Genomic DNA, 19,003 nt, shown 5'->3' with positions numbered 1-19,003 from the left:
GGGCCAGGGCGAGACGACTATCGAGCCAGTCAGGGCGATAATCAAGGTTCAGGTCGGAGGCCCTCAGCCGCATGCTTCCAGGGAGGGCGGCAGATGCATAGGCACCAAGATGAACCGAGCGCCTGTATGACAAGGGCGCGGGCGAGGGTCACCAGTACCAGCTCCTCAACGACAAGATGGCGGGAGGGCGGAACCTAGGGGGGCAGCCCAGGCCAGCAAGTCTATGGGCGACCCTCAAACAGCAATGGGTCGGGAAAGTGCGAAACCAATGTCCCTCAGTTTCACCAGCTAGTACGCCCGGCTCGGCACCGCACAAACTCCAACGTCCCTCGCTTCCAGGCTCGGGGTCCGCAAGGCGTCACACACCGACACCCATGGCAGGGGGGTAGATCGCCGACGCAGGTCTGGGGTCTGTCGTCCAGCGATGACTCTGGCCACCAGGCCGCCGGCCAGGAAGCCTCCGCACTCCACGGAGTCCGTCGAGCCCGTTCCCTCGTGATCCCCAGCTTTCAGCACTCGGCCCAGCCGAGGCGCGCGGACAGCGCCGCACTACGCTCCGCCTCCGGGTCCTTCTCCTCGGGGCGATCCAGGCTCCACTCCTCGAATCGAGCGTTGAACAAACTTTTCGTGGACTTCCCCCGGGGCAACAGAAGGCAAAGTGGTATCAAAATGTGCCCCAAGAACTCCGGCACAGTTCTCTCGCCCGCAGTGCAGCCGCGGGGGGAGAGAAGCGCAGGAATCGGGGCTTGAGCTGAGCTGGGCCGGAGGAGCTACGGGAGGAAGCGTCCGCTCACCCCGCCATCTTGGCCACACCCGACACTTTTGTTTTTAATTAGACAAGAAGACTCATCCATTAAAAATTACTTAAGATTACTACTTAGTCTATTTTAAACTCCCCTGCACACATTGCATATCAACACACCCAACTACATTTCACATTACGACCTTGGAATAAAAGATATCCGAAAAAGAGCCCCTTAAAGGGTGCCCATCCGGCATTGCAGTGCTGGCCCGACGAGGAGCAAGCCCAATGATGAAACATGACACCAATTTGGGTGTGTGAGGGCCCTTGTCCCACTCTCAGAACTCTAGACCGCATAACAGTCCGATATTCTCTTGTTTTACTCTCTTTAAAGGAACTACATACCTGGTTGATATTATCTGGTTTAAGGGGGTCACCAGACTGACCTAGGAGATGCGGCACAATTGTCTCTTTGCTAGCCCGAGGTACGGAATGTGCAGCCCAACCTTACTTTGCCAAGTCCAGGGATCAGCAGGGCAGTCATTCTTCGGTCCTTTCTCCAGTTCAGTCCTGATCTGAGGTCCAGGGTACCATGGGTGCTATATTTATACCCAGATAGTGCCCTGGGGGTATGATGTGGTCACTAGCCAATGGGCTACCACAATCACTCCCACCCTGTGATGACTTACGGCTGTATGTAGCATCCAGCAATACCAGGGTGCACTATTTTGTCCACTCCCAAGATATCTGAACCCTTCCTTGAATATTAAGAGCTTAGTAACCTAGCATAGAGGTGTGGCAACCTGTGGACTACACACCCATGGAAAAACCGGATTAGGCACTGGTCTCCCCTCTCTGTTCCCGCTGCCAGCCTGTCTAACTGAACTAATAGAAAACCCTTCAGGTGTGTGATAGCCATTTGCCCACCAAAGGCTATGCCTTTGAAGCTCACCTACACCCTCAGTGTCTTCCTGATAGGGAGAGGTGACACCTCTTCCTGTAGCAGTCTGCTCTTCTTCCCAAGCCTGGGATCATTCACGCTGCTCCACAGGAGGGCAGAAGGCTGTCGGCTGGCCAGTGTCCATGTGTCCATGTGAACCCACAGGACAAACTGGGCTACAAAGTGGCACATTTCTAAAAATTGCTCTCCCATAAAAGTGACATTAAATTTGACTTGAGCATCTAGGCAGGTTTTATGTAACAATTAATTTGATACCTTGAAGTACCCATTTTGGTAGCCCAATTCACAAGTTAGCTGGGCTCAGTGGTCAGCCTGTAACTTGGTGTTAGCCAACAGGGATACTAACTCTTTCACAGGAAAAACAATCATTTGGAACTTTTGCTGTGAGGGCATATAACAAAAATACATGTTATGTTATGTTAAAAACACTTTTATAGCGCACAGCTGCCCCAGCAAAGGGGCGTCCAGGTGCTTTGGACAGGCAAAAGACATAACACAGGAGACATCAAAGAGTCAGGTAGCAGACGAGCGGAATGCTAAAGTGCAGAAGGAAACAGATGGGTTTTGATAGCCCTCCTGAAAACAAACAGGTCGTCTAATGCAGGCATTTGGGATGGAAGAGAATTCCATAGCTTAGCAGCTAAAACCCGGAAGGAGCGTCTTCCAGCACGGCAGAGCTTAAACCGCGGGACCACAACCAGGTTTTGACCCAAAGACCTCAAGGAACGAGACGGAACATAAAAAATAAGAAGGTTCTCAAGGATCTGAGGGGAGGACAATTTAAGGATCTTAAAAGCCAAACATAAGGTCTTAAAATCAATCAGTTGCGCCATGGGCAGCCAGTGTAGTGTCCGGATTGTTTCTTTCATGGAACAAAACCTCGGCAGACCCACCAGAGCTCTAGCAGCAGCATTTTGAACACGCTGCAACCGAGCGACTTCCGCCTGATTGGCCCCCAACAGGAGCGAGCTGGCGTAATCGAGCCGTGATAAGATAGTAGCCTGCATAATCAGCTGCCTGGTAGGGGCATTGAAAAATTTCAGGATGGGCCTAAGCCTCGCAAAATTCCGAAACATGTAGCTGCCACTTTTTTTGTATGGCTGCAGAAACTGAGGGCAGAGTCAGCCAGACACCCAAGTTTTTAACCTCCGAAACCGAGGTTGGAGTAACACCTAACTCTGGAGGCCACCACTCTTCGCCCCATAGGCTGCTCTGTTTGCCCACGATCAGGACCTCTGTCTTCTTAGCATTGAGCTGAAGACAATTAGCTGTCATCCAGCCCGCTACTGCTAAGAGACCGTCCCGGAACCTGGGGGCCTCAAGGTCGGACCTCCCACTCAGTGTCACCGCCAGCTGCGTATCGTCAGCATAAGAGACCATATTCAGGTCCCAATGCTTGGCGACCGCAGCCAGTGGCTGCACATACAGATTAAACAATGTGGGACTCAGTGCCGACCCCTGAGGCACTCCCTGTTTGAGCGGATAGGATTTAGACTCGAAGGGCGAGATTGCAACCCTAAATGAGTGATCGGCTAAAAATGACCGAAACCAATCCAGAGCTGTACCAGAGACACCGGCCTGTTCAAGACGTTGCAGCAGAATCGAGTGTGAAACCGTGTCAAACATGGCACTGAGGTCAAGTAACACCAGTGCCGCAGTCTGACCAGAATCAAGCACGTACCGCAGATGTTCCGTCATTGAGAGTAAAGCTGTCTGGGTGCTGTGGCCAGCACGGAAGCCATCTGGGAGGGATCCAGAATTTTAGCCCTCTGTAGATGTTCCGATAGTGTACCATTAACATGGGCCTCTGCCACCTTCGCAACCCATGGGAGCAAGGAGATTGGTCGATAATTCTCCAATTTGAGGGGGTTTGACATGGGTTTCTTTAAGATCGGGGTAACAAAAGCCTGTTTCCATTTAGTTGGCACAGTGCCGGAGGAAAAGGACAGGTTAATGAGCTGGCGCACAGGAGGGAGACAAAGAATAGATGGTTCCCTAAACTGCGCCGGTCTAAGAGGGTCCGCAGGAGACCAAGATTTTACTTTAATGGCCAGCCTATTAAACACCTCCTCCGACAGGCAAGGGAGAGTCGAAAGAACCGCAATCGTGGAGGGGTTGGCTCTCGAGACCTCTCTCGAAGGAATAGAGCAAGGAAAGGAACGGTAGATAGCCTGAACCTTTTCAAGGAAAAAGGCCTCTAGATCTTCACAATGAGACTCAGAGCAGATTTCCGCTGTGGGAGCTCTTTTCACGGTCAGATCTTTAAGGACTTTGAAGATCAATTTCGACGCATTAGAGCTGTTCTTAAACTCCTTAGAATAGTAGGCCGCGCGGGCCCTACATATGGCTCTATGTTAGCTTTTGACTTTAGTGAGGTATACTGTCTTTTTCCCAGCTTCGTAAGTTTTACGCCAATCCCGTTCTGCTTGTTTACATGCTTTTTTTAGAGGTAACAAGGCACTATCGTACCATGGACTTGGCTCTGAGGAGCGACATTTGCTCAACATGGCGGGGATCAAAGCGTCTAAAGCCCGGCTAATCCAGGCACAGAAAAGATCATAGCCAGATTCCACCTCATTGAAGGAACCAAGCGGATTTTCAACAAGGAGGCGGTGAAAAAAACTTCAAGCTTTAGTTTTTTCCAGGGACGTTTAAAAACAACTCTATCTAACGGTTTAAAAGGAAGGTCAGCAATAGTAAGATGCAATTTCACTAGAAAGTGGTCAGACCAGGCAACTGGGCTTGGCTGCGGATCCTTAGCACCCGACAGATTCGAAAAAATGGGGTCCAATATATGCCCACCCACGTGTGTAGGGTGAGTGACCAGCTGGCTTAACTGCAGTGCCTCTAAATCTGCAATAGTGCTGCTAATCGATGGAGTAAGGTGTCGATCAAAATGGAGATTGAGATCTCCAAGGATACTGATATTGGCAGAATCCATTGCCAGGGAGCTAGCCATTTCAGGAAGAGCTTTCCTGAAGGCAGTATCATTGCCTGGTGGACGATAAACCAAGAGTCGGGAGAAGGTAAAATGGTGGCTGACCATAACATTAAAGTGTGCACTCTCGCAGCCAACCAGGTTCAACACCTTCCAGACACAAGGATAGCAGGACTTAACTACCATGGCAATGCCCCCGCCCCTAGAATTACGATTATGGGTATAGATAGAATACCCCTGCGGAAGTGCCAGATTCACTACAGCGGTCTACATGTCCTACTTATTAATATACTACTCCCTGCATTAGGGCTCAGTAGGCCATCTTTAGGCAAGACCTACATATATTATTAAGGGAAGTGGGAGCCTTACTATTGGTTCAAATGGCAAAGTCAAACTAAGGGGCATATTTATGAAACTATAGTGCAGCACAGCGTAGCAAGACATCTTGCTGCACTGAGCCATAGGGAAAGGGCAGGAATGAGCCATATTTAAGTGAATATGGCACATTCCTGCCTTTCTCCTACACTTGTGCACTTTAGGAAGCCTAGCACCTATGCAGGCACCCTTGCACCTTGGTACAAGTGTGTCTGGGCTGTAGGCAGGATTGTTTTTGTGCAGAAAGGGACACCTTCCTGCAGAAAAACAATCCAGGTAGGCATATTTCTCTATCTATGTGTGTCCGTAGTATATCGTACCAAGGGTACCCAGAGCATGTAAGACAGAGCATCCCCCAGGGCTGCAACATTGGTTGTGCCATCTTCTGTCCCTGCGTGGGTCAAAGTACAAAGTGGCTCCCAGCCTGCCACTGTAGGCAGTTAGGGGCATATTTAAAAGTGGATTGTATCACGTTTGCATCAGGCAATGTGGTACATGTGTGACACAAACCTCTATGACAGATTTATGAAGCCATGCAAAGCCGCTTCATAAATCTGGAGGAGCGCAAGGCAGCGTTGCCCTGAGTAGGCGTTCTATGGGCGTTGCAGTGGGTGTTCTTCCCCTACTCACATGGATTTTCATTCATTCCGAGATCTGCAACAACTTGTAAACCTAGGAATGCACCAAAATCTTATGCATTCCCAGAGGTGATGTAACAAGGAGAAATTCCTTTATTTCTCCTTGTTACTTCCTCTTTCTATGTGTTCTGAACTGGTGCTCCATGTTGTTGTCAAGCTCTAGTTGGAGTGTGAGATCTGGAAGCTCGAGATCTTCAAATCTCAGTGGCTGCCTATAAAACACTATGCCTGATTTGTTCTCGGGGTGCCCCCTCAAGAGCCGCAGGTGTAGAATTTTCAACCCCCCAAGTCGAAATGTAGCAGCACAGCCACAGATCTAATATCCACAGCAAGGTCTCTTTATAAGTACATCTTTGCTGCAGTTGGGAAAACTACAGTCTAGAGCAGTTGCTACAGTCTAGAGAAGTGGCTCTTAATCTTTTGACTTCTGAGGACCTACAAATAAGTATTACTGGAACCTGGGGACCCCCACTGAATGATCATTGGGTTCCGAAAGCCCCACTGAGTCATTACTGTAAGCTAGGGTCCTCGGTCTGAGCATTTTAAGTGATTCAAAGCGTAAAGCAATACCCAAAAAATACAGAACTAAGCATTCATCCAACAAATACGAAAATACTGAAATACTGTATTTAATTCACAAGCAGATTAAAAAAAAATCAAAATCTTAATTATAATGGGAAAGTTGTAGCTTGTATAAATGTAATTGAAGCCACTCATTGTCCACACTACATTCTGTTTGATGCACTTATACTGCTCCCATAAATCAAACTTAGGATACTAACTTAATTTTTAATCTCAAATTTCAAGTTCCTTCACATTTACAAAATTATTTAAAATGTTAAATTTTTCCTTTTGCCTTTTTTATTTATATACTTTTTGTCAATCTGTTAACTTTATTTAAATTTCTAGGCCTTTGCTGACCCGCTGAATATGCTTCCTGGACTCACAGGCAACCAACGATACTAACGAGGTACCACTGTGTTTCCAGACAGGAAAGTAGAGTTCTCTCCAAAGCAAAAAGAAAAGGCTCACTCCCTCAGCACCCTGGTTCAACAAATCCCTCTATGAAAAAAGGAAGCACCTTAGATTCCTGGAGAAACAATGGAGGCAAGCGCCCTCCATCGATAATTTGGCCACGCTTCGTTCAGCAAGATCCAAATACCACAAGCACATCTTCCTTGGAAAAACGTTGAACTTCAGAACCCTCCTTGACTCAGCCAAAAATAGACCCAAAAATTATTCGATCTCATCAAGAATCCTAACTGCTCTCCCCCAACCTCCAAGTAGGAGGATTCTACAAAGAAAGCAGCGGATTTCATTATATTCTTTGATGAAAAAGTGAAATCACTGGTGGATCAGGTCATTCATCCTACCCCTCCAGAGGAGCGCAAATCCTTAGCCATTTGGCAGAACTTTGACCCCATCTCTGAAGATGCCCTCCTCAATTACATCCGCGAAACAAAGCCCTCCAACCATTCCGTGGACCCCATCCCTAGTGCCATTGCCACTGACTTCTATACCCATTCCCTTTCCTATTGGACCACTCTGGTCAACCTCTCCCTCTGTCAAAGCTCCCTTCCTGTCTCCTTCAAAACTGGGCAAGTCACCCCTCTGCTTTAAAAACCCACTGCGGATGCGAATGACCTCAACAACTTCCGCCCCATCACTAACCTACCCTTTCTAGTGAAGATCACAGAAAGATGTGTAGCGAAACAACTCTCTTGTCATATCAAGGACAATGATCTTCTTGATAATTTTCAGTCTGGATTCATCCAAAACTGTAGCACTGAAACAGCCCTGCTGCAAGGAATTGTCTTCTAATTCTCCTTGACCCTTCTGCAGCCTTTGACACTGTCAATCACAACACCCTCCTCAACACTCTCGAACAGAGAATGGGCATGGAGGGCACTGTGCTTAAATGGTTTGCTTCCTTCCTCTCTGATAGATCCCAAATGATCAAAATAGCGAACAGTCTTTCATCTCCTTTGGCGGTAGGTCAAGATGTTTCTCAAGGCTCTATACTTGCACCCACATTGTTCAATCTCTATTTAGAACCACTGGGAAATCTCCTAAGTAAATCAGTGATCCACTATCATCTCTATGCAGACGACACTCAAATCTACCGCAAGGTTGCCTCCACTCACGATCTCTTCATCCTAAACTCCACTCTCGACTCCATTCAAAACTAGATGTCAACTCCTCCTCTCCTCCTCGCTTTCTCCTCCCCCGGTGCAGTCATGGATGGATCAGATGAATCTACTTAACAATAAACCCATCATTGTCAACAGTGCAAAATCCCTTGGTGTCATACTCGACAAAAAACTCAATCTAATCTCAAACATCAATTCCATTGCAAAGTCTGCTCGATTCCAATTGCGCCTTCTTTGGGGAATTCGTCGCTTCTTCCCGGAGCAAGACCTTAAAACACTGGTCCAATCGCTTGTCCTCTCCAGACTGGACTACTGCAATTCTCTTCTTACTGGCCTCCCCAAATCCCATCTCTCCCCCCTTAAATCTGTTCTCCATTCAGCAGCTCGTTTCATTTTTGAAGCCAAAAGAAGCAACCACATCACATCCAAGTTATCCACCCTCCGCTGGCTACCCATTGAGGCAAGATCTATCTACAAGACTGCCTGTATCACCCACAAAGCCTTGCATTCCTCCTCTCCTCACTACCTGGCGAATAAACTGAAACTCTCTGGAGGCTCTAGACCATCACATAATGCGGAAAATGTACTGCTCGAAGCTCCCACTGTCAAGAAGGAAAGATCGATGGCTCAATCCTTTTCAGGCAATGCGGTGAGAATCTGGAACTCACTTCCGCCTCAGCTCCGGACCACCACCTCCTCCCAGGCCTTCGGAACTGACCTCAAAGTTCTCCTCCTTCAAAGACACTTCCAAATTTAATTCACACCCTCTCTATTATCTGAAGTAAGACCTTCCATTATAGAAAATTCTATTCTCCATGACTGTGGAAGTGCCTTCCCAGTGTGTTCTTGTGGTTCGAGTGTCTGCCAAGTATTGCAGCATTATCCTTCTACCTGTGTTTGATACTCTTTTGTAACATGCACACTTCACTTTTCTCTTGTAACACACTGTTTGCTACCTCTTATATTTTGTTTGCTTTTGATACTTGCACAAGTGCCTCATGTAACTTAACGTTTGCTGTTGTAATTTGTTCACTTGTAATTTTCTCCTCGTGTATCATTACTGTTCTTATTGTGAAGCGCTCTGACACCTTCGGGTAATGTCGGCGCTATATAAAAACGCATAAAATAAAATAAAATAAAACTTACTGCCAAGGACAAATTCCTTCGGAGAGGAGGAGAAAAGGGTGCTTCAGCACAACAAGAGAAGATTGAGTGAGATATCGGAAAGCAGGAGAAGGAGGAAACGAGGTGCGACCCAGGGAGAAGACATCCAGTGAAGCAGATGTGTCCGAAAAAACACTGCTGGCCTGGATTAGACCCCTAAAACCTGGAGTGAGAATTGGTGGACGCACCCGGAGGACGCTGCTGCAACTCAGGAGAGCTGCGGCATATCAGGTTAGTGTTGAAGGGGAGGGTGTGAGATTGTTTGGGGGGGTCAGGCCATGGTGTGGGGTTGTTGTTTTGGGGTCACACGGATTTTGTTTAATCTTGTGCTGGTTCAGAGGAGCTGGAGCATCCTTATATTTTTACTTGCACACCAGACACTATGGGGCAGATTTAAAAGCCCCTTGCGCCTCTTTTACGTCTTTTGTGACACAGCGGCAACGCAAACGATGCGCCACGATGTGGGTATTTACAACGTGACGCATCTGGGAGATGCATCACATTGTAAAGCCCTGCGCCATAAGAAGGCGTTCTGGCACGGGGGGGGGGGTGTTCCTGCGCAGGAACGCCTCCTAAAAGTGGCTGAGTGAAATCTACAAGATTTCACTCAGTCACTTTTAGGCCAATGCTGCGTCAAAACCCTGCTCCTGCTTGAAGCAGGCGTAAGGCTTGACGCAGCATTGGACAGATAGGGCCCCCCAGAGCATTGCTGGAGCTGCGTCGCTTGTGACGCAACTCCAGCAATGCGCGGCCTTTACGGCACAGATGCGTGACGCATCTGTGCCGTTTTTGCCCCATGGTGCGCCGCATTGTAAATGCGGCGCACCGTGGGTGGTGGAGCTGCGGCGCACAATAACTGCCGCATCCTTGGGGATGCGCCAGTTCTTGTAAATCTGCCCCTATATTTCTAAAGCACTGTGAAGGATAGTTCAGAGAAAAACTGGTGCTCTGATCCAGGTGACATTAACCTGGCACGAACCTTGAGCACTGTGGCATTTAACTGGAAAAGGGATGGGCGGATAACTGAGGCCTACAGGAAACAGGGCAAATCAAGGGTTAGACACCCAAACAAACCAGGTGCATGTATTCCTTATACATGGGGATTACACCCCCCCACGCCTCCCCCAACCCCAACATTGATTGCACAAATATGGGTGAGGTGAAGAATATAAAAAGGATGATCTCCAATCATCTACTTGCCGCAGTTTTCTTTTTTGAGATCTCGGACGGCACCATCCTGAAGGAGGCCCCCTACAGAAAGAAAGGAGACCAACATGAATTCAGTATATAATGTGGACCGACAACAGTGTTGTCCCTACACTGTTATTCTTATCAAAACTTTCACCGTTGTGCGTTGTATCACAAATAAACATCAACATTCAGAAGCCTAGCCAGCCTCCATATTTGTATATCTGCCCAGCCCTCCCACTAGGAGATAACAAGGAGCAACCACCCAACACTACAGACTACCTGGGCCTACGGTAGTCATCTAATACATCATCTTCAGTGTCTAAATATTCACTCACACCTAAGTGCTGCAACACTGGCGTCTAAGTCTTGCACATACATTTCACCCTGACTCAAACCACAACATTCCATAAAAAGCACAATTAGTAGAGGAAGATGACAAGATGAATTAATCTTCCAATCGAGATCCAACAGGAGTGATGTGAGCTTCCACACTTCTCTGAAGCTAAAGACAACATTACTGTAACAACATGTATGTTGTAAGTAGACACATGGAAAGGGGAGGGGGACAAGAGAGGGAAAAGGTGAGACTGGATATCATCACACTGCCTGGTTGCACAGCTCAGCTTGACGTGCACCACAGGAGAATTCATATCTAAATACATTTAGTATGACTGTGGTGTAGTCATACACAACTAACTTTTGATACTATATATGATATACCTGTTGACACCCTCTGTATTTCCCACTCTCTAGTCTGGGACTAAACTTGATATTTTTCCAAGCTGTAATATAATGAAAAACGTATGTGATAACTGTGAACAGTCTGAGTTATTATGGATTCTCTACTAAGAAAGCTACATTCAATATAGGATAGTAGTCTTCCTTAGATCTGATCACACTCAGTGTAACGATTGATCGCTGTATACAGTCTTATGCTACTTCAAATCAATACATTTTATCATGCAATATAAAATTTATGTAAATTTGATTCTAGTGGCTTTTACTGTTGAATTGATGTAAATGAACATCACGTACACAATGCTGATAGATGTCTCTTTGTAGAAATAGCAAATTCAAGAGAGTTTGTGACCTAATGGATGACTACTTGGGAAACTACCAAAGTGTAAAATACCAGTTAATATCCTGACAACAGACTCCTTGTGGGATTAGCACAGTGCAAAATGCCAGTGAATCCCGCAGGATGCAAAGGCGAGCGTGTTCTGCTGTACATTCTGGCAGGAGACCTGAGGTTACAAACAAGAAGTGTGGGTGGGAAGGGTGATAGTATTAAATTATTGTTTCTTGCAGTTTTACCTATTCATAGTGCTGTACGTAGAGATGACATACACATGTAGAAGTAAGGTATGTCTTAATTGAGAGCAAACCATTAGCGGCTCGCCTCCAATCCACCTTCTAAAAGACTTCCCGCTACCCACTACTAGCATTATGTTACCTAGATACAGGTAACTAAGAAACCACAGCTCCCCTTCTTAATTCCACAACAATATATTCAAACATAGAACAATAAAACTAAATGCAAAACGGTATGACACCTGACAACAATACATATTGCTTAGCAGAGGTGGAATTTTGCCTCCTGACCTCATGTCTACAATCCCAGCAACCCCATCCCTTCTCTTTAATTTAAACAAAATGAATAAAAAAACAACCTGTTCCTTTATAGCTGCTGCCCTTCTGATGTTGCATATACACTTACATCACAAAATCAGCTAATCTGTTTGGCAATACCACAGGGCCTACCCACTCATGTTACTGTAGTGCACCTCCCAACACAGCAGTGTTCGTAACCGAAGTGTGAATATTGTCTGCTATACTGCTTGTTTCCTCTGCCAGGGTGGGTGTCAGCCCTTCCTCTCCTGTTTCTTCCCATATCCATTCCAAAGAATGTGGAGTATCTCCTTGCCCCCTTTTTGCAGATTGACAGTACAGAACCTTATTGCATCTGTACTTTCTGCTAAAATACCAAACTTTTTTTTCACTCAGCAAGGCGGATTTGGCACAAACTTCAATGACTTGAAAAGGTTCTGATAATATGCTACACCCCTTTCTTGTTTTGTGGCCAAAAGTGACCCCTACCCAATCTCCTGGTGTTACATACCCATCTTTTACACCATGCTTTTCTGTCATAATACGTTCTGTACATGTTTTGCATTTCAATAAAATTACTCTTCACCAAAGAGGGAGACCATTTGCTACAAATGTTCATATTCATCCAGGCTCTGTTATCTTTTCTAAATGGCTCGTTACCTCCAACAATTTTAAAAGGACCGTAACCTTTTACTGTAGGCGTTATCCTGTACACCCAGACTGTGCTATTCAACTCCTTCACCCAATCTAAAGCAGCATTGATAACCTCCTGTACACTGCCCATTACCACCTTATTGAAGCGTTCCACAATGCCCTTCCCTGTAGAATGTTAGGCCGGAGTCTTCATCCCATCAATCCCATTCCTGCTCAGGAATTTCTTATACTTTTCCAAGTTAAATTGTGGTCTGTTATCGCTTAGGATGGTCTTTGGCACACCTTTTCTTAAGAATGTCTTCTCTAAGAAGGAAACTATTGCATTAGCATCAATGGTCTTGGACACTTCAATCTCAGGGCCTTTGGAATAACGTTCTATGAGCACAATGGCATACTTGGATATTCAAAGAATTGAGAGAGGACTTGCACAGCTGAGTGAATCCAAAAATAAACAACTGTTAATGGTCTGTGGCGTGCTTCCAGAGAAAACGCTGTCTGTACCTGTCAGCGTGAACAACAGAAGACTACTACACAGCTCCCTCCACTTGGAGGAAGACTCCCCGGTGCACAGCGCAAAATTGACTATGAAGTCTGAAATATCAAGTAAAGTTCATCCAAAGGTTAAATTCACAAGTTTGAGAGGTTCCTCAAATTTTTAATCCATATTCATGGTTATCATGAATAGTTCGGTATTCACCTGTTACAACGCATTTTTTACAACGCACTACCACTACAACGCAGGCATTACAACGCATACCATTACAACGCATAGCGCTGGGGGGCGCTCTAGGATAAGAGGTAAGTTTAATTTACTATCCAACACCTTCCCTAGGGTCCACAGGGACTGGAGTTAGAATAGTAAATTATACTTACCACTATCCAGCACCCCAAAGCGCTATGCGTTGTAGTGGTATGCGTTGTGAATACCGCGTTGTAATGGTATGCGGAGTAAAAGTATGCGTTGTAACGTCATACATCCGAATAGTTCATCAATGCTTAAAGAAGCGCAAACATAATCCAAAATGAAATGTCATCCAATCATAAATCCTCCCAATGCATTTCGGGCAGATGACAAGCCCTTCCTCAGGGGACAGCTCTATGAACATAAAAGAAAACATCATAATGTCACAAAGTTATACATATACCAAGCTGTGATTACACCAAAACTGACTAAATGCTGTACTGTTAGCCACACATGGTGTATGTGAAAACCAAATCATCATGCTCAAAACATAGCCCAGTGTGAAGAAATCTCGAAGGTGATGCACTGCTCCGACAGGCATAGGTGAGTTAATGGAGCTGAAAAGGTCGTGTATGCAAAGTGCTCCTTTGCAACTCCTCACAAATCTTTCTGTGTCGATATCTATGCATGGCCACCAATAGAATGATTTCACTCTCGTTTTCAGTTTAACTATGCCAAGATGTCCTTCATGGCTTATTTCCAAAACTCTCAATTTTAACCCTTTTGGAAGTACCAACTTGACCCCCAAGAACATATCCATTATCAATAAGGGCAAATTCATCCTTAATCTCCCACAATTTCTTCCAATCACTACTCAATTCACTTGTTTACCCAACCATTAATGATAAATTGTTTGATCAACATAAAAGTTTCCTCTTCCTCTTATTTAGTTTCCCTTTCTTCATTCAAATAAGCTACCTTGCTATCGCAAATCACAACCATGCTGTAGCCATCCTGCTCCACGCTTACTTACTCACTCAAAAGTAACGGAGAGCGGCTAACCTAATGAGCAACTTTGTTCCTTTTCCCAGGCAGGTATTCAACGTCTTACTCAAAGTCTAGTACCCTCAGTGTCATTCTTGTAATTTGTGGTGTGGCCCTGATTATACCTTGGATGTGAGTACTTTGCCCTGTGGCTTGCAGTCCGTGTGGAGCGTAAACCTAGTCCCCACAAATATTGCCTGAATTTCTCCAAGGCTCAGACTGCAGCCAACATCTCTTTCTCAATTACTGAGATTTTTTCTGCAGGAGGGGGGAAATGGGGCAACTAAATGCCCCCACCTCAAACCCTTGCAAAGGAACCACTGTTGCAATGTCCTGCTTTATTCTTTCAAAATATGTTTGTCATTTTTCACACTAACTAAATTCTTTCCTAACTTTTAACAATTGTTTTAAACCATGTGCCTTCATGACAACATTTTGCACAAACTTGGAATAAAATTCTGCAAAAGCAAGGAAATACCTGACCTCTTCCTTGGATGTTGGTCCTTACTAAATGCCTCAATAATGTCCTTTTTGGGAGCAAGACAATCTCTACCCACCTCATGACACAGGTAAGATACTGATTTCACAGCAAACGTGCATTTTTTTAAACTCAGCTGCGAGACCCTTGTCTGACAATGTCCCTAATGCCATCTTCAACCTTTTTCATGTTCCAGTCTGTCTTGGCCCATCACCAATATATCATCCTGGAAGTACGCCACCTCATAGATGCCTTTGAAATGTTTCTGCATGAGGTGCTGAAACACCACAGCCGCAAGGCCAAACGACATGCATAGGAATCTATAACACTGGAAAGGAGTGACAAACACAGAGAGGCTCCTGCTAGTAGGATGCCGTTGAACCTGGTGATAGGCCAAGGTCAAATCTATTGTAGAACACAATTATAAACCCTTGGATTGTGACAGGAGGTCATCAATTCTAGGTAGAGGGATCTTGTCTAGCACTATATTTTTAGTCAAGTGCCTGTGGTCAATGCATAGACGTAACCGACCATCAGGTTTCTCAGCTATGGCCAGGGGTGTCAACCATTCTGCGCTTTCTACAGGTTCTTTAATCCCTTTACTCTCCAGAATATCCAAGTCTTTCCCTGACACCCATAGGTATTTTCCTGAATTTATGACCACCATCAGCACGATTTAGTGAACAAAACCACTTAGCCTCCCTACCTTCTTCGATAATACATTGGGAAATAGTTTTGTTGACTTCATCAACCATAGGCTCAAGTTATTCATTAAGAAGCATCAATTGGCCTCCCCTAGTGCGGTCCAGGGCAATATCTAAATTCCCCTGATCAACCTACCCAAGTACATTTGCCCTTTTTCTGCTACATACAATTTTCCTTGGGCTGCTCTACCTTTAAATTCAAATGTAAGTTACCTAAAGCCCACCAAGGGTATCTTTTCTACCGTAAAAGGTGATTGGGTGTATGTCTGTAGGGTTCAACTGATCACCCAAAACTCCTGCAAATGTATCCTCCCATACATATCTTTGCACAATAGTGTATAGTGACCCAGAGTCTCCTACAATTTGTATGTGCACAACTCCAGTAACCACATTGCACATAGGTTTCTTTCTGGTATTAACATTCACATCCAACACTCCGGGCCCGATTCACAGAACTAACTTAAGACAAAATCCTAAACTTACTACCATTTTGGTATTCACAGAAGGCACTTACTCATTTTGGTATTCACAGAAGGCACTTACTCATTTCGGTATTCACAGAAGTTAGGAGTCCTAACTTTAGGACTCCTAAATGCCTTCTGTGAATACCGAAAGTCTTAAATGAAGGATTTTTCTCAGTTTAGGAGTAGTAAAGTTAGGACTCCTAACTTTAGAACTCCTAAATGCCTTCTGTGAATACCGAAAGTCTTAAAGTTAGGGTTTTTCTCAGTTTAGGAGTAGTAAAGTTAGCTCCTAAATGCCTTCTGTGAATACCAAAAGTCTTAAAGTTAGGACTTTTCTCAGTTTAGGAGCTGTGCATTCCGCTGGATTGGTGTACATGATCCTCGATGGCCACAAGTTGCACCAAACTCTGCTGGACTTGGAAGCATTATATTTTCAAAAGAACAAGGGAGCCCAAAAGGTAGATACGGAGCTTGGGTGACAGTTTTATATTAGAATAATGGTCCTTAAACAAAACAGACTGGATAGGGTAAATATAGACTAGAGTCAGTGCTATATTGCGAGTGTCCAGTCGGACATTCAATTTAATGAATCAATAAAGTCAAAAACACAAATAAGAGCACATCAATATAGTGGGTCACAGTCCTGCATCCCACACGAACACATGACATGTACATTTAGACAAAAACATTTCAGGCAAGACTAAGATAGCTTGTGGAATAATAAGAATAATTGTAGCAAGCTTAGAACAAACAGTAAATTCACTTCTGTTATCACATTGGTTTAACACCATGGCTGCTGCCCCGATTCCCCCCTGGTGCTGTACATTCCTTAACTGGGTGTGGTTGTGACGGAACCATTCCGTCATTAATACAGCTCAGCCGTGACTGATGATGGAATGGTTCCGTCACCAGCATCAAAGGGGCTAATGTGCATACTGTTTACATTAGTCGACGACGTTTCGATCCTTTTAGAACAATAGAAGGATCATCATCAGGACAGTTAAGTTACAAGCCTGAATTATAAAAGTGCCTAAACAATAACTGGTGAGGATCTGCTGGCGTTTTTAGGATAAGTAATGTATTCGCTCACGGCAAGGTGGCAATGCATGTTGTGCCGTTGGATCCGAGGCTGAATAGCTGGGAGCAGTGGCAGCTAATCTGCTAAGGCGAAGGAGCGTCGCCCCACTGCTATTACAGCTATGCAAAAAAGAAAAAGAAATCGATAAAAGCAGGTCGTTATTATCTTTTTATTTTTCTATGCGGGGCATGGAGCCAGGTCAGGCGGGGCTGAGGAGTGGTTTGCACTCCTCAAAGTGAGCATGGCAGTTTGGCCGGCCCTCTTGGGCCGGCCAAACTGTCATGCGCACTTTGCATGTTGTCCACGGGGTTGTGCTGCACAGCCTCATGAAGAACATGCACAGGTGCTGCCTGAGCGGCCACACCGGCCACTCAGACCAATCACAGTGCTTTCCAGCAGATGAAGAGGATGGAGGAGAGGCGTGCGGCAAAGGTAAGTTCATTTTTGTAACTTTTTTTTAATCCATTCCCACCCCGGCGCTCCACCACCCTAGTCCCGAGGCAGCCACCACTGCCTGGGAGCTTTAGACGCCTCGTTGAAAAGTACACAATCTGTCAAGTGGCTAGACCAAAGAGTATTTTATGAATTGGACAATAACTGGCACTAGCCCTCAAAGTTTTTCTCTACGGATGTGTACGCTACTTTTGCCATAGGGTTTTTTGTTTTGTGATATGCACTCTCTCTTTTTGTTTTACAGTGTTGGTTGTTATAATATGTAACTAGGATTTGTCTAAATGTTTTGTCGCAATTGTGTGTGAGATATCAACAATATTATGTGAAACTGTTTTTAGGTTAAATTGCGTATTCTAGCAGTTTTTTATCAATAAATCGATTTTGTATTTTTTACAACTGATGTCATCAGGATTATCTGTAAAGAATATATAGTCTCACTTCCAATGTATGCAGAGGGTGTGAGTGAATGAGAATGAGTGGAATAGATTGAATATATAGGAGGCATAGGATTATATTTTCTCCAAAGGATAAAGCTTTTGTGCTACTACAGCGTCATCTAAGGCCAGATTGGTCACCAAAGACAGACACCAACCTCCATCAAAGGATACCCCTGAACCAGCTATGTACGGAAAGCGGTAGCCCAGCCACAGCTGGTGTTCTACTGCCCCAATGAGGACTTTGAGGGACACCAACCACTGTGGTCAAAGTTGCCCCTCCTTACCCATGGAAGGAGGAATAACAAGGAGATTCCCGTCGATGTCACAACACCCAGAGCATCCTCAGCATCCTGCCTCTTCAGCATCAGGACGACTCGATTGAAGTCCATGGTGGTCTTAATTTAAAGTGGAACTGGATTTGAGGCTGCTTTAGTGACCGGGTAATTGCCCAATTACTCCTTAATGCCCTTCCTGACCTTCTCCCTGCTGGATTTTGTCGACCCACTTGGGCTGGAGTAGTCAAACACAAATCTTTCAAACTTTTCAAAAGTTTCTAAACTGTACAGTTGCCAATGCTTGTTTGTGCTTTGGACTAAAAAGTATTTGTACTTCGTAACTCTAAACTTTCAGGAACATTGTTTAAATCAATCGAAAGGGGGAATTCATATAAGATCCTCTTTGGCCAATTGATTAGCACTGCATTTGCTCCCCCAGGGATGCAGAGAATTGGTTTTTGATACAAAGCGATCAATAAAGAGGGATAAGATTGTCCTGGACAAACATATCTACTGCCATGTAGAAAACATCCCACTCAGGCTGTCTGCCTTTGCCCTATTCAGGCTCTTTGATATGAAGAACTAAGAATCAAACTAGGTGGTTCTCTGGCCAACTCCCTAGAAGGGCTACTATTTAGTTGAGATACTTTTAGCCACTGCTCTCCTCTAGAGGTAGACCACCCACAAATTAACAGGGAAGGCCATGCCGAAGCTGAGTCACAGTTCAGGTCTGACTCTAAGAGGCCATGCACAAGCCAAGCCTTGAAAATAGTTGGCATGAAATCATGCAACAGATATCATGTTCAAATATAATACGCTGTGTTCAAAATACAAAAAAGTGTATTTCTTTAACATGAGGAAAGGTTTCACCTTATTACATCAGATTATATCTCTGCATTGAGAAGTATTAGAAGCTAGAATTTTAAAACAGCCTGATGACAATGCTATTAGTGAACTAAGAAGCAAG

Source organism: Lissotriton vulgaris, chromosome 2_2 (assembly GCF_964263255.1).
Source record: "Lissotriton vulgaris chromosome 2_2, aLisVul1.2, whole genome shotgun sequence".
NCBI lineage: Eukaryota > Metazoa > Chordata > Amphibia > Caudata > Salamandridae > Lissotriton > Lissotriton vulgaris.
Note: the sequence above shows the minus strand (reverse complement) of the source record.